The following is a 17,665-nucleotide window of genomic DNA, read 5'->3' as shown; positions in this document are numbered from 1 at the left end:
TCAGAGTTCACCATTTGGCTCTCGTATAAACCTGAAGGCCAGTAAAGAGACAAGAGGTAACTGGAGAAGAGGACACTTAACGCTGAGTTTTTCTCCTTGATCCTTATATCCTCTATGCTGCCTAAGAAAATTTTGTTTTAAAGCTTTTTAAAGGCCTGCATCTATATGCCTGTCTGCTTTCACTGCAATGGAATAGATGGATGAACTTAAATCCAAAGTATTCATAAGACTAGAGCCTTGACATTGAAACCACAGGGGAGTCTGTGGTTCAAAACAGATTCCAGAGACTCAGTGCAGCTGGGCAGTACATCCTACATCTCTGAAGAGGTAACAGACAGCATCTGTACCTACAGGGAATAACAGTGAAGGGTGAGATATTACTAAATAAGAAATCTAAAAGCAGATTTGATGTATAACCTCCAAACACAGCAGCCAACCTGGGCTTCACCAAGGTTAGACATTACAAGAACCAATACCCCATACTTGGTACACAAGTTCTTGGAAAACCCTGTAATGAATATACACTCCTGTGCAATTCCACCAGCTATGCTAACACACCACACCGGGGTCAGCCAGCCCCTCTGATTACTAACAGACTCCCTGTTAAGGCACAAGGAATGTCTTGATTCCAAAGACAATGATCTGCCTTAAGACCAAAGCATCACCACTGAGGAGAAAAAAAAAAAAAAAACAAAACAACAAAAAACCAACAACTCAAACACCACCCAACAAAACAAACACAAAAATCCAAACACACACCCCTCCTCCTAAAAAAAACCAAAACCCTAACATAAAATCATGGCAACATGAGAATATCCCCTTACTCCTGTGGAACCTCAAATCCTGCACCATCTACTGACGTTCTTTCCAGTTCCTATTTAAGCAGCTCTCTACAGCATGGACAGATTCTTACTACACTGCACACTGTAGGCTCACATAAACCAAGCAGGCTTGAAGCAGTATATCCCAGCTCCGTATACACATCCAAATCTACATTACCCCAATATTGCAAAATCATTTTTAAAAACATAAATTATTTATAAAACAAAAGTTAAGACAAACTAACAATCAGACCTAGAATCCAATACCATTTAGGGGAAGAAAAAAAAAAAGTCTAAGAGCTTGGACTGTTTTTCATGCTAGAGCGCTGTGAAATGAAAATCACCATTGTGGTAAGAGAATTTGGACAATGTGTTCATGTAGCACACAGATGCTGCATTTCACAATACAATGTGAGCAACGATCCATAACAAAGTTTATTGAAACAAGGCTATACACAGTTCATTGAAACAAGGCTATACACAGTTCATTGCCATACCTAGTAGACTACAACTGAAATTTTGTCTTCTATTGACTGCTGCTAGGTAACAATGCAAGTAGCATCAGAAACACATTAAATGGACTTAAGAACAGAAGTAAGCATCTGCATTAAGAAAGGTAATTATTCATCACTTAGATATTAATTCACACTGATAAAAGAAGATTATGAGAATGAGATTTTTCTTGTTTATTCACAGCTCATAAACACAGGTATATTAGTACCTATATTTATTTTACCTTACCTGAATAAGGTAAAATAAAACAAATTGGAGACCAGCAGTGGTGATGAAGATTGTATCATAAAAATATACATGCAAGTGAAAAAAAAGCCCCAGGAAGATAATTGAATGGATCCAATCGGATCACACAAATCAAGGGATGACACAGAAGCAAATGACAGCAGATAGAAGCAGAGCATCAGAAGTGCCAGTGGCTGTGGATTAGAGCAGTGATAAGAAGCTGTGTTCCCAGGTTGCTCTTCAAGCCTCCCTTCCAGCAGGAACAGTAGCAGGCTTGGAGCAGGGAGGAGAGGAATCTGCTTACAAACCAGCTTTACTAATATGCTAATGAAACAGCTTGAGTCCAGTGGGCCCAGGAAATGAATGCAATTTTTGGTGGACAACAGATGACCAACAACAAATGCTTATTAAAGAAGCAGATCCCTAACATGTACCCAGTGCACAGATGGCTGAGAGTATGGTGTTCAGTGTCACTGATCCCTGGGTCTAAGCATGCTCTCCAATACTACTGTTTTCAGGGTTGCATCTCTCTTCTCAGTGTAGGCAGTTCTGTGAATCCCTCAATGAACAATGCTAATATGTGACAACACAAATATTTGTTTCAGTTGTCCTGCATTTTTTTTTATGATTTATGCTAAAATCTTTTATCTACAGTTCTTTAAACACAGACATGGGACCCTGTAGGTCAATCACGTATTTAGTATGGCTGATAAGAAAGATATAAGAATTTCCTTAAATTTCCTGAGACATATAAAAAGAAATATTACAACACTAGTACCTGCTTTGCAAAGCTTGATTTATGAATAGAAACATAAGTCAATCACACTTCATCCTCAACTCCCATCCTCCGTATCAGGAGTCTGTTCAGCCAAATATACTTCTGGGCTTCCCCTTCCAAATTTAGGTTCAACCTCCTCCATTATAGATAAGTGTGAAGCAAGAGCTAATGCCAACTTCGATCAAATTTAATGAATGAGGAATTTTATGCAATAATGAAACATTCTGCATAGGTCTAAAAGACCAGTGGATATGGTTTCCCATGTTCAGAAGGAAAGAAAGCAGGGGGAGGTACAGTCCCTCTGTAGAGACAGAAGGCTTCCAAGTGAAGTACAAAGATCTCTACAATGCATCCATTAGAGGCTGCGGAGGGGTGGGGATGTGCTTGATGTTAAACATGACCAATTTTGGATGATTCTGGAACAGAACATTTAAACTCATGGCTTTGGTTCTGCAGCAGCAACTCACATTCAAAAGAGCATATCCATAAAAATGTCTCCTTCCTCCTTTATTCTTAAGGATAAGACATATTTTAAACTCTTTTTGTTCTCTCATAGTTGTGCAGGAAACTATTTTCATCCTGAAAATACTTCTCATTTGTCACAAACACAAAAATTGATCTCACTTTATTAAGTATCTGATTGCAGTTCATTTGTCTAAGCTTTTGTTTCAATTTTAAAACAAATATGCTATGTGTATTTTTTTTTTGCATTAAGGTAATTAATTCATCAGTATTACTAGTACAATCTTGATTAGGTCTCTGCATTGTTGCAGCAGATGGCACATAACTAATTTCTTACACTTCAGTTTACATATTTTAACACTAGCATGCCTTAAGAGACCAGACAGGGCAGAAATAAATATTATGGCAACCGAAATGAAGATTAGAGATCATTACATGTGGTAAAACAGGAGACTATGAAACTAATAAAGAATTCAACAGGAAAAACATTATTACACAGGTTAAAACCAGAGGACTTATTTCTCTATCTGCAATATACCTGAAGGCATCATATAATTCAATGATCTAAGCAAATCACAAGTCTTCATGTGACTGTTGTATGATTTATGGCACTGCTAGTAACAAAAGAAAAAATTTTGGCACCAAGTTTTGAGATTTTTAAGTTAAAAGTAGCAAATAAGAGAAAATGAAGAAATATTCTGAAATACGCTGAAAGTTAAATGGAATATAGAAGGCCTAACACACAAAAAAGACAGAAAAAGTCTGTCGTGCTTTCAATGTGTAATCTAAGATTCATCTCCATCCAGCCTTATCTGTGTGGAAAGCAATAACCTTAGTCCATTATTATGGATTCATTATTCTTCAGCATTTGGAACCTATCTATACACAACAGATTAAAAAAAAAAAATAAAAAAAAGAGAACCTTAACATGATAATAGAAACCTTATTGGAGGAAAATGCAGAACTCTGCCACTTGCTATTCACTAGTATCCTGGTAAATTATGAACTTTCAGATTACTATTGCTTCAGATTATTGTCTATTTGCATCAGTGTCCCTCATAGTTAGTAAATAAATACACGTGTTATCCTTGAAATCCATCAGAGGAAACTGTCAAAGTTATTCTTTACAATAATATAGTCTTAAAAATAATGCTCCTAAAGAAAAAAAAAAATCATAATAACTATCTTCAAGAACCCAGAGCTTCAGGATGCACATTCAAGTTTTTTTCCTGTATGAGTGCATGGTCCTTTAAAGGAAAGAATACCAAAGTTTTTACAGGGAAACAATTATAGCAAAATTTGAAGTGTATTCCTAGTGAAATAGGAACCCTTTGCAGCTTTCATTTAAGCTATAAAAAAGGCACAACACTCTCAAGTGTAATACATCCTGTACTCCCAGAAACTGGGAGAGGGAATAGCTCAAGGTAATAAAGCACAGTAGTAACTACCAACAGAACTGTTAAGGTAGATTCTCAGCACAGTTTGCTATACAAGCAAACTGTCAGTGCCTTCCCTTAGATCCTAAAGACAAGCCAACTTTAGCGTAAAACCACTGTCAACATCCGTGATGCCATTACAGCTCTCTCAATGCAAAGTTTTATTAAAATCTCACTGCTTTAAAATAATGCCATTCTGTAAGAATCTGGTTACTTTTCTTTTAAAAATATAATTAATTTGTTCTAATCATAATTACATAGTAAAATACAAAAATCTAACCAGAAGTTGCCTTAAAACATAAGTCTCATGAGAAATAAACATGTAACTTTATTCTTTATTTAGGAATTTCTAGCTGAAATCAAAAGTGTTTCAATTTAACCTCTTCAAGTTTGCAGTATATTATAGTATGAACTTTGCTAAGTTCACTGGTTTGCTATAGGGGCAAAATTGGTCACAAAAATAAAAACCGACTAGGCAGTAATTATTTATCCTACAATGTACACTTGTATATATTATAATCACATTTAATAGCATTTTAAAAACAATTTAATATATTTCGGACTAAGCTTAATTTCTTGTAGATTAAAACCAAGTGCTTCACTTTTCTGTGAATACTAAAATTAAAACTAACTGTAATAGTTTAGAAATCGCTTACAAAGCATCTTTAAGAAGGAAGGTTGTTCTTACAAGCTGCAAACAACTTTTGCACAAAAATTCAGTTGTGGCTGGAGTCTGACTGCAAGTTTCAGCCTACTTCCGACTTCAAAAAAGGAAACAGAAGCATGAACACTGGAGGTCTGAAACTTTTTGATACAATGAGGGTACCTCCCTTGGAAAGAATGTTTACTTCACAGGCCGAAAAAATTGAGAAATCAAACGACAGAATATTTAAGAATTAAATGAAGTATGAATCCTCATAGTAATTTGGGAAAAAAAAAAGAAGATTTCTTTCTGGTCACATATAGTAAGGACTGAAGAAAAAACAGTGAGATTTTGGGCTTTTATTAATGACATATTAATCACAAATTGGAGAAAGAAGCCAACTTTAATACTGGCCAAATAATTTTTGATTCATTCTTTTAAAAAGGATTATTACCTTGGGAACACAACAGAGAAAATTAGATTCTAATTCTGGTGTATTATGAATCACATCCACTCTGATTATAAAATGAAACAAAATCTAACCTTAGATATATCTCACTTTCAACAGCTCTAATAGATTTGTTAAGTGCTTCAGAAATTCTGAAAACCCAGACATCAAATGGCAAAAATTCTGAAATGTGCTCATCCATTGTTTGCTTGCTCAGGAAAACAAAATGACTGTTGTAGCATGGTGACTTCAAGCACATGTTGTTTTATCAAAAACAGGGCAATGCCTCTAATTTGTGTTCTCAGGCTGAGCTTGTCACTTGCCTTTTACCCAGTTGTGGCTTTAATCTTACCTTCATCTGCCACAGGTTTTAGATTACAAAATGATCTACTGGTGAGAAAGGTGCACCACACACCAAAATGTATCAATTCTGCTCCTTTAACCTAGAAAAATGGAAGGCATGGAAAAAAAAAGCCTAACAATTGGGATTCTCATAAAAGCCAACATTATCAGAACAGCAAACACAAGGAGGAAAGTCAGACCCTTTTTTTGCATTTCTTCCTTCTTGTGTGTCAAATCTTACTCTGGAAAGCAGTTTCACATCTTTCCCTGTGAAGTCATTCTGCTCTGTGGATGTCAATACTGCGAGTGCTGAAGAAGTTATTTTAACTATGTATTAGCTGAGCAGAAGCAGCACTCTTGCCTAAGAAAAGTCAGCTGTTAAATAACTTTCCTGAAAGGACTAGGCAAATCTAAAGCCTTGCCATTGCTAAGAAACTGTAAAACTTTACTTTTCAGATGAGCCTTTCCACTATATAACAGCAGCTTTTAAACTACTAGAATGGTTAGAATTTGCCAGGCAAAGCTGTAGCCTGGATTACCCTCTGAAACTGGTGATAAGGAAGCTGGCACACTTTTTTTTTTAATGTATAGATCACAAAAGTGCCTCACAGGGCTTGCATTCGAACAACTGGGAGAAACCCCAGGGGCCTGACACAGCAGAGGAATGAGTGCTTTTTGGATAGCCATCCTGCAGGTGATGAAATGTGAAGTCCAAAGAAGAAACCAGCAGAATAATCCAGTGTGGAAGACACAGAGGCACAGGTAGCTGGAGTGAAACCTAATGAATGCAACCAGCACAGCAATATGTACACAGAGCCTGAAAGCATTTTAATGTAGGTAAGGAATACAAAACCCATCTTTATTTTAAATATTTACTTAGTCATAATCAGAAAGGAACTTCTTATTCATTAGATCAGTTCTCACCTGTAACCTTTTATCCTTTCAATTTCAAATACTGGCCTTTGGCAACAACATTTGAAAATTTTAGTCACAGGCTATCTTAGTAACATACGACACTATGGCTGGATCGATGGGCCGAGACCAGTTGTATGAGGTTGAGCAAGGCCAAGTGCTGGGCCCTGCACTTGGGTTACAACAACCTCATGCAATGCTACAGGCTTAGGGAAGAGTGGCTGGAAGGCTGTCTGTCGGAGAAGGACTTGGGGGTACTGGTCGACGGCTGGCTGAACACGAGCCAGCAGTATGCCCAGGGGGCCAAGAAGGCCAACAGCATCCTGGCTTGTATCAGAAATAGTGTGGCCAGCAGGAGTAGGGAAGCGATCGTGCCCCTGTACTCGGCACTGGTGAGGCCACACCTTGAATACTGTGTTCAGTTTTGGGCCACTCACTACAAGATATTGATGCGCTGGAGCATGTACAAAAAAAGAGCAACAAAGCTGATGAAGGGTCACAAGTCTTATAAGCAGCAGCTGAGGAACTGGGGTTATTGAGCGCGGAGAAAAGGAGGCTCAGTGGACACCTTATCACTCTCTACAACTACCTGAAAGGAGGTTATAGTGACATGGGTGTCAGTCTCTTCTCCCAAGTAACAAATGATAGGACAAGAGGAAATGGACTCAAGTTGCAACAGGGAAGGTTTAGATCGGATATGAGGAAAAAAATCTTTATCACCAGAAGGGTTATCAAGCATCATAACAGGCTGCCCAGGGAGGTGATGGAGTCATCATTCCTGGAGATATTTAAAAGACATGTAGATGTGGAGCTTATGGACGTGGTTTAGTGGTGGACTTGGCAGTGCTAGGTTAATGGTTGGGCTTGATGATCTTAAAGGTCCTTTCCAACCTAATCATAGAATTGTTTATAACATTCAGTAGCACTTCCAATGCAGCAAAACTGACCCTCTGTCTACAGTGAAAATGAGGCAATCATTCAAAATAATAGCACGGACAAGACTGAGGGGTAAATGCTCATCTCCAGCTTTCATAATTCTATACGAGTACCCATTTCATGCAACAAACTCCACAACAGGGTCACATTCAGACCCAAATGTTACAGCCACTAATCATGTTAGCACTGTGGTGTTACTTTACAGTTGTACTCAGATACCACATCTTTCATCTGTCCTCTGGTACACAAACATACATTAAAAATAGAACTAGAACATATTTTTCATGCTCCAGTGGCATTTATTGCAGCTCAGGAAAGCTAGTATCTAAAACTATTCATTTTTCTAAACTATGACAAAGTACTTGTGCCATATTTATAATTGATACATATTCCTTAATACCAAAATAACCATCTGTTCCAAAAATTAAATCACTCAAGAAACTGCACTTCAGTTAAAAGGAACAAAACAAATTACAGCAGGTGAGCAACACCACCAGTTCTAGGGGCTGACCTGTAACCTGAGTTCCTATTTATTTTTATATTTCGAGGTTTGCTTATTCATTAGAAACATCACCTGCAATTGCATAGTAGGAACTTTTTTGTTAAATAGAAGCAAAGGTTCTTCCAAAACCTTGGATACCAAAAGCAAAAGCTTTAAGAAACATTTTAGATGTTTCCTAAATATAAATGCACAGTAAAACTAAGTTTCAAACAAGGCAAGGCACTACACTAAGATAAGAATGCAGTTCCACTGATCCAGAAAAGCAAACATTGTGCCAAGAGCATGCCTGTGCTTAGTATTTCTTTAACTGATCTTTAAAGACAGACTCTCAGACTCTGCCAAAACAGAATATAACTGAGCACCCACAAGAAGTGGTGGGGAAAAAAAAAGGTAATTAAGTTAATAGGGCATCCAAACTCAGAATGCATTTTTAATGTTTTTATACAAGTATGAAGAAGAAAATATTGTATGACTGGAATAGTGAAACATCTGAAAACAACCTGTCATTCAGAAGTGAGCAGAAAACTTTATTATTTTTTGTACAGTTGGCAGTTTCGGGAAAGAAGGAAACAAAGAACTAATCCTCAAAAAACTTGTCTTGCAATACTGAATTGCAGAAATTAAGAAATACATAATTCACTGTAAACAGTGTAGGCCTAAACTTAGAAGTTGTTTCATGTTTTCCATGACAAAACTTTACTTTCAGTCCTTCTGAACTTTGCCAGTCTTTGCTTCAGGTTCATTTTATTTCTTTATAAAAGATTTAATTAAAAACAACCCAGACATTTCTGAGACCATTGGAGAACTTCTTTTTCTGGCCAATGTTAAACATCCTCTCATGTCAAATTAAGAAGCCCTAGTGCTTCCAAGCACCAAAACAGAAATTTGTCAGACAAGTCAGGTTGTCTGGAAGTACTCTTGTTAGCCTCATGAAACGCTGCATGTTCCAAAGCTAAGATTTCAGCAGTGAGTTGGGCAGAGTCACAAGGCAGATGTTCGGTCTCAGATGAGCCAGTCCTCACTCACTTCATTGTCAACACAGAGAGAGGAAAAACACTTTTAGAGCACCGTTAGTCTGATCTATCAGAAGTCTACTTCAGGATGAGATTACTCGCAGCCCATAAGTGCCTGTTTCTCTCCACTATGAAGGGGGTCAAAGCCAACTGCAGACACCCGCAATAAAGGTGTTCACTGCTATGAACCCCCTCCACAGAGCCTCACAGCTCTGCATTGAAGAATTTCATTAACCTTTAAGGCACTTCAGTCAAGAATGATAACATCTCAGTAGATATTTCCCTGCAGATGTTCCCACCAGCTGACCAATGAATTGCTGGCCAATGGAGAAGGACTAGAGATCTTCCTCATTGGTACTACACCCACAGTCACTCTGCCTGTGAGAAAGAAAAGGAAGGACGGTCACAATTCAAACCCTCAGCTAAGACTTCCCAAGGAATCTCTGAAACACCTAACTCTTGCTTGAGTTTTCCATAAATTGGGAGCTCATTTGTGAATCCCAGCTTATGATATTTTTTTGTTTTGGCACTCAAGAAATAAGATTATACAATTGTGCGGATGAGTGTTCTTTAAGAGGTGTTTTGGTATGCACTATCTCAGCCCAGAGTCTTTTCTGCTATTCATATAATCTGTTTAGTTACACTGAAGCGTTGACTATAACCTCCAACGGATGAAGTAGCCTCAAGTCAGAGGGAGCTAACTCACAATGGTGTGAGAAATCACGGTAAGAAAAGGAACATCTGCACACAATGTCACTGGAAACTCACCTAGTACACACCCCTTTGCACAGCCACCCTTCCTCGAGGAAGGATTGTAAAAATTAACCCTCTGGTATGACAATCAAAGTCACGGATCTTTAGTTACCAACAAGAATCACATCAAATGGGTCCTGCCAAGGTCTGCACACTGCTAATAAATGAATACTGAAAGTTGTGACATGCACAAAAGATTAACATTTATACAATTTCTTTGTAAAATTACAGCCTTGAAGCTCCTGGGTTAGAAACAGAGACCGAGGTCTCATCACTTGAATCTTAGCCATTTGAGCAGTTTCAAGGCTCAGGCAGATGAATGCTTATGCCTGCCTGCAACTCCTATCTCTTTCCCATGATCAATGGTCTCTGCTTCTCTCTTTTCCCATTCTGTCCTCCCCTTATCCCTCAATCTACATGTAACCTCATAATTTCTGCCTAACTTAGTGCTAGCACAGCAGCTAGCAGAAGCTCTGTCACTGCAGTTTATCAGTCCTGTGAGTGGTATTACCTATCAGCTTCCCGTTAGCCTCCTGGAAAAGCACTTAAACTGTTAGACTTGACAGCAATTGAAAGAAATAAAGGTTAAAACTTAATTTCACAAAAACTCACTCTTTACATATTATATAATAAAACACAGTTGCATCTGTTAAAAAAAAAATCAGATTCTGTAAGACTCTGGACTGAGATAGTACTCACACCTCTTAAATAACAGTCATCCACACTGTTGTATAATTATATTTCTTGAGTGCAAAAAAAAAAAGTACTTAAATTTTACAGTAGCTGTTTAAACCTTGTAAGCATGCACTCAACAGAAGTAAAAAGAAAAAAAAGGGGCAAATCAAAGCAATTTGCTATTGCAGGTTGACATCCATCATTTGACCATGGATAATGTAAATGGCAACAACTATTAATCACTGCAAGTTTCAGGAAAAACAATCCTTCCTTTATAAAGCCAATATATAGTGTGAAATACCCTATACTCACTACCTATTATTCTAAAACTTTTTTTTTAAACACCACAGCTCATAGAAGACAAGTGACTGTGGGGTATGTGATGATCAAAGCAGTTCCCACCCATCTCAGTGGCAGCAGACAATGAGCAGGCACATTGTGACAGAGGCTGACAAGACTGCAGGAAGAGAAAGGGCAGTAGCATGGCTTAAGCAGCTGAATGCTTGCCTGCAAAACTGAATTCTATCCCTTCGTCTTTCTGTCCCACAGCTGCTGCATGATTCTAGCCTAGTCACATAAACTGAGATTTCAGAGATGGACTTGATGACTATACAGTTATTAAGGGGGGGGGGAAATAAAATGATCAAAATATTCCACTGGAACACAAAAAGTGGCTGGAAAAACAGAGCCATCTTAAAGGTAGTTTGTAGCAAACTCATTGGCTTTAGAGAGAAAATTCCTATTACTTTACCTAAGCTATCTAACTATCTTCCAGTTGTACCTCTGCATGCGTTACAACTCAAATAGTCTCTGATTTAGCATCTGTAGTCTTTCATCTGCAAAACAGACAGGCATCTCCAGAGGAATCAGCATGCCTGAATCCTACCTCAAAAAAGACAGGTATTTGCACTTCCCACATGCTCATTCAATCTTTATACCCAAACTAATACTAACAAAGCAGCATTCAAAATTCTCAAAGAGTATTTAAATAATCTACATTTGTTTTCCTTTTTGTTATTCACAGACATTAGGCAAATGAAGATTCCAGAAATCACTCACTTCTCACTTTTTCTGAAAGTCATTATCACTAATTGAAAAAGGCTTCCCAATCTATACATCCAGGACACTACAAAAATACTTAACCACCACAAATGACCTGAGAAAGATACTGGTTCAATAATTTTCCCTGTTTATAATGCTCTTAGTATATTAAAAATTTTGACACAGATGCTAGACAGCCATAATGAGTAGATGTCTCACATTGTGCATACTTTCCCTATGCCAGGTCATTAAGGATAACATTACTTCCTACAACTTCTCTGCAAACCAAAGAGCCTACTATTTCTACAGAATCTGTCATTTCTCTGCCCTGCTTAACAGCAAAGAGGAAAAGAAATAACAGAGTAAATTAAAAACAGGCACTTCACACTTGCCTGCCACACTAGCAGTGTGCCAAGTGTCACATGAGAGTATTTCCACTGCAATGTTTACTAGACCTGAGATAGCCAGTTGAGAGAGCATACAGAAAAAAAAAAAAACACCCCAACCCTGAACCTAATTTGAACCTTGCCTGTAGTTTGGGGGGGAAAATGAGAAAAGTGAACTTTATTTAACTTCTACACCTCTGCACTTGCTACACTAAGTCATAAAAGGCAATGAAAGGGAGTATAAAAAAAAAAAAAAGTCATTTATGGGATAATCTGGCATAAGTGAATTTAAGAAGAGTATAAAATTCAACAAGAAAGGCTGTCCCTTCTTCCTGACTGCAGACAAATAAATTTCTAGGCCAAGGAGGTTTAGATAAGCTCCAAATTTCTAGACATTTATCCAAACTAAAACACTTGAGAGTCACACATCACTTAATATTGAATACCTTGGCTGAGGAGCAGAAAAAAACTGCCAAATCTGCATATCTCCAATAGACCACACACTGGCCAACAACATATACCAAAATATTTTAAAAAATTAAATTATGCTGAGCTTTATCTTCTGCCCAAATAAATGTAAAAGGTAATACAAGTAATCAAAAGAAAAAGCACTACAATGAAAAGAAAAAGGATTTCAGTACACTACAGTTCATAAGTCTGTGTTAAGCTAAGATCTTTATTCTTTTATTTAAGAACAGCATACAAAGATAAACAAGACTTTCCTACTGTGAATCTCTTATTTTTCCTCAATATCTTTTTTTTAAAAAGAAAACATCAAGAGACATCTCCATCACTAGCACTGGGAACTTCTACGTACCGAACTGAGATATCCTGCCTCTTAACTAGGTTACAGATTTCCTCCGCATGCTGATAGACTCCTAGACTGTCATTTAGGACCCACATAAAAGTATAACAAATTATGCACAGGAAAAATATTAATTGAGGAAAGGCAGTATTATTAAAGTGCAAATGAAAACAAAGTTTACATAAAGCTACAATATCCTTCATGAGCCAAGAGACTTGTACTCACATACACATACAGAGTTCTTGATTTAGTATTCTGGAGGTTGGGCAGATGTGGATTCAATTTGCTATTTTTAACTTTCCTGTAAACAGTACAAGCTTTATATGCCAACCTAAAAGACTGCATGCGCTACTGAAAAAAAAAAATCCTTATGTACCACTGAACACTAATTTCAAAAATGGGCAACATTCAGTAAAAAATAAGAAAAAAATAATCTATTTTAAGGCACTAAGTAGTGATCAAAAAAATCTAGAATTTCAGTAGAAGTTGGTCTTTCCAAAGCAAGTCACAAACATTATGTACTCAATCTTTAATTATCCTACAAATACAGTATATATTATTACTTCCAGCATGTACATAAGGAATATTAAGCATAAACATAGCTTATTTGTTATGATAGTGGATCCATTCTAGATTTCCCTACTTTAACTAAGATTATAACTAAAAGCAAGATACCCAAAGCTAATCATCACAGGATCTCTCTAGAGTCAGAGGAATATTAGTACTTCCAAATTGATTCATTAGACACAATGAATCACATGAATTCGTGTTTTTGCAACAAGCCTTTAAACATGGCCTTCAGCATTTATTAAGTGTAGTATAGGATGGTTCACCTCAAAATCTTTAAACATATAAAGTCGTCATAAGACGAATCCCAGCATGGATGCTGACAATATCTCAGTTTAAGTTAGTAGTGTATTCTTTCTCTTTTTAATAAAGTCCAAGACAGATCAGCTTTTTCCCCGTAAATTTAACTCTACAAGTATTGTTTTGAGGCTGATTTCTTGCAACATTCTATTTATCACATAGCTGAATCCACAGCTGAAGTTTTTACACTGCTGTTCAAATCAGCAGTCCATGAGTACTTTCATCGTCCAAAGTCCCAAACAGAGGGACAAACAAATTCATGCAGTCCCTTGCACTTCTTGATGGAGCATCCTTTTCTTCTTACTTTGGGGAAATGCCATAGTCAGATTTGGGGATGATCAGCAAAGAAGAATAAAAAGAAAACTGGAAAAAAAAAAGAAAAAAGAAAAAAAAAAGGTTGCAAGTTGCAAGAAGCAGTGAGCATCTTTATTAAGGTGCAAGTTTTTCTACTAAGCAGATTTTTCCCTTTTGAAGATCTCTGAATTCTGTGTATTGCATGTTCTGTAGAGAGGATGGGTGTGAAGCCATGATACTATGACAGACTGCTTTACCCCAAGTTCATGCATATTCACCCTAGAACCACTTCTTTGTATCACCCTTGTGATCACCATTAGTGTATTATAGTTCACAGATCAGAGTCCAGCAGTGAAAAAACCCTAATGTTTGTTATACTAGTCACTCTGAAAATTAGTTTGCAACTTTAAACTGGTTTGAAACATGGAGCAGGGAGAACACTGAATTTTTTATCACTAGAGCCTGTATGCTGGTTTTACAAGCACAGTTTCAGATGCAACAAGGTTAAAAAAAAAAATTAATTACTGCAGTGAAGTTTTCAGACGCAAGCAGTTTCTAAGAAAATGTTTTGAAAATCTGTGTTATCAGGTCACCCAAACACTGTACAGAGCCCTGAGGCACTCTGATGCCCATGGGCTGTGTACCTTCAGCATACATCAGCAGAATCTTTCCATCAGTTCTGATATTGCCTGATTTCACTTGACTAAACTAGCCTTCAAAGATTAAGGTCTCATAATCACAGCAATGGTATTAACTGTGACAGAGTGTATGTAAAAAATCAGCATCACTGGGATTTTGTTTGGTAGCCAAGTACATCTCATTATTATCTTATTACCAACCTCAAAGACAGGAAAGATGCCAGAAAGTAGTTCCCTGTGTTAAGCTGCTTCCAAAGAAAGAATGCTACTAGTAACATTCACTGAATTCTGCTGGAGAATACCCAGAGTCAGTGCTCTGACACTGCCATATAGTTATGGACCAAGCCAGAAAACTGGGTCTATGCTTTTACAGCACAGTTCTCATCTGTGGCCATGCCAGCCTAAAGGCTGCCTCCGCGCTGTTAGAACCATCTTTTTTTACTGTGTTCTGGACTGCAGTATGACTATGAGACACCCAGGCTATCAGATGACGTCAAATGCTGTTGAAAGTGGGCATTTACTGCTTTGTCCTTTGGAACTAGAGTTCGGTTGTTGTTCAGTAGCTAGAATCAAGTATTAGGCTTCCAAGACAAGACTAAATCAGCATATTTTTCAAAGGATTTGTTAAAAGTGTTCATGGAATATGACAACAGTTAACACTTTCATGAAGAGCATCATATGCTCCAGAAGAAGGAAGGCATCTATTTGACCTATTGCAGCATTCAGTTTTTATGAATCCTAAAAGCTTTATTAGCTTTGATGAAAAACAAGCCAAAGTTAGGGTTGAGCAACTACCATAGTCAGATCTGAGGCCTCACAGATTTATTAAACAGACAGGCGTCGTGGTTTTGTTTAGTAGGGGGGGCCTAAGGTGGTAGCTTCTGTAGGAAACTGCTAGAAGTCGCTCCCCTTTGTTCAGGGGACTTGGCCAGGCCTAGGGCGGACCCACTGCTGGCCAAGGCCGAGCCGATTGGTAGCAGAATGTCCCGTGATAACGCCTCTGCGATAACGTATTTAAGAAGGGGAAAACAGAAAAAAAAAAGGAGAAGAGAAGATGTGAAGAAGCTGAGTGGGGGCAGAGGTGCAGAGGGGGAGGCGCAGGCCTCATGGGCCTTGCAGGCCTCACCCTCTGGCCTCTTGCCAGGCAGCCGACTGGGCCCGACTCGGCCCGGCCCAGCTGCAAGAAGTGGAGAGGAGAATAAGATGTAAAAAAAGATCCTGAGAGACATCTACCAGCCTGTTGTGAGGAACGGCTGCAGACGCCAAGGTCAGTGAAGAAGGAGGGGGAGGAGTAATGCGGCTCCTGGCCAAGATTCCCCTGCAGCCTGTGGTGACGACCATGGTGGAGCAGGTTGTCCCCCTGCAGCCCATGGAGGTCCACGGAGGAGCAGAGATCCACTTGGAGCCTGTGAAGGACCCCATACTGGGGGAGGTGGATGCCTGAAGGCGGCTGTGGCCCATGGAGGGCTGGCTGGGACAGCTGTTCTGAAGGGACTGCACCTCGTGGAAGAGATGACCCACGCTGGAGCAGTTCCACGAAGGACTGTGGCGTATGGGTGGGACCCCACAACGGAGCAGGGGAGGAATGTGAGGAGTTCTTCCACCAACCATGAAGCAGCAGCGTGAAACAACGTATGATGAACTGACCGCGACCCCCATTGCCGCTCAGGAGGGGAAGGTAGTAGAGATAATGTTAAGCCTGGGAAGAGGGAAGGGTGGGGGGAAGGTTATCTTGTTCCCTGTCTCATTCTCCTGCTAGTTTTAGAAATAAATGAATAGTTTTCCCCAAGTCGAGTCTGTTTTGCCTGTGACGGTAACTTTAAGGATTTCTCCCTGTCCTTATCTCAAACCTCGAGCCGTTTTTCCTTATATTTTCTCTCCCTGTTCTCTCGGAAGGTGGGGGGAGTGAGAGAGAGACTGCATAGTCTGGTCCGATCGGGGCTGAACTACGACAACAGGATAGAATAGCAACTGCCACCTCTTTCAGGGACTATAAAGTGGAAACTCAAATTTGAAGTCGTATTGAAGGAAAAGGATCAGCAGTACATTGCTAATCTGTACCTTATGAATGTGTTATGGTGGAACCATGCAAGAAAGTTTAGATTTAAGATCTTAAATTCTGAATATATCCAAATTCACTTGTTATTCTTCTCAGAAGTTGTATTATATCTTCTCAGAGGCAATCATTACTGCAAAATAAGGAATGTGAAGAGGCATTAAAGGGTAAAAAAAATAATTAAAAAAAATAATAAAAAAAACCCCCAAGCATTCTTTTGTGCCTTGATTGCAACGCAATTTCTGGTTTTCCAAAAATGATACAAAGACTTACCTAGTTTTCTGCTGTAGTGATAATAATAAGCAAAAATGTAAGTTTAGCAACTCCAAAACTTAATTAACATGAAAATAATAATAAAAAAAATGCATCTCAGTCATTTTCAGACTTCCTTTCATTCTGATTTGGATACTTTCTCCACCTGACAGCAACACATAATTATTCAGTTATCTTAAGGACCATGAACAAGACTAGTAGAAACAGGCACATCATCTGGCTTTGAGCCTGGTAATCATGTCCTTTTCTCAAACTGGGTTTAAAAAAAAAGACTGAAGCATGTCAAGAATTCATTTACAAATAAAATACCTGAAACAAATAACTCAGTTTCACAAAAGGTAGAGATGATAATGATAAAAGCAGACAGTTGCTCTGTTAAACAGCAGTGTGCACACAGAAGCTCTGCTAAGTAAGGAAGCCTAGTGCTGAGCAGTAATTGTAATAATTAGCTTTTCCCCTGCAAATTTTTATTTTTTAATAAGATTAGAGCAGCAGAGATGACTGGTCTGGAACTGTTGCAAAGCAACACAGTCAGAATACAGCCTTGTACTGTTTTAATTCACAAATTCCCAACTCCAGTTTCATCTTGTCACTCTCAGAGTAAAGGCAAAACTAAGAAGAGATATCCTCCCTCAACATACAGACAAACTAGCAGAATTAAAAAAAAAAAAATCTTTTTCCTTTCTCCAACTGCTGTGAGTGAAAGGCAGAAACAGCAGAGTTAATGTAGCTTGTCACACCTGAGTGAAATTATTACAGGCAGGTGTTTTTCTGCATTAGACAAAACCTGCGGCCTTTCTGTGATTGCTAAGGCTGAGACACTTGACTCAATACCATTTCTTCATG

At 38.3% G+C, this 17,665-nt stretch overlaps 1 protein-coding gene across 1 annotated transcript in view; it reads right to left on the bottom strand.

Moving 5' to 3' along the window:
* MAP3K15 (mitogen-activated protein kinase kinase kinase 15) overlaps positions 1-17,665 on the bottom strand; it is an 85,258-nt gene that overhangs the window by 57,472 nt on the left and 10,121 nt on the right. The window lies entirely within an intron of this gene.

The sequence above is a fragment of the Chlamydotis macqueenii genome, chromosome 1 (assembly GCF_036417535.1).
Source record: "Chlamydotis macqueenii isolate bChlMac1 chromosome 1, bChlMac1.mat, whole genome shotgun sequence".
NCBI classification, from domain to species: Eukaryota; Metazoa; Chordata; class Aves; order Otidiformes; family Otididae; genus Chlamydotis; species Chlamydotis macqueenii.
The sequence above is the reverse complement of the archived record's forward strand: the minus strand, read 5'-3'. Positions and strand labels throughout refer to the sequence as shown.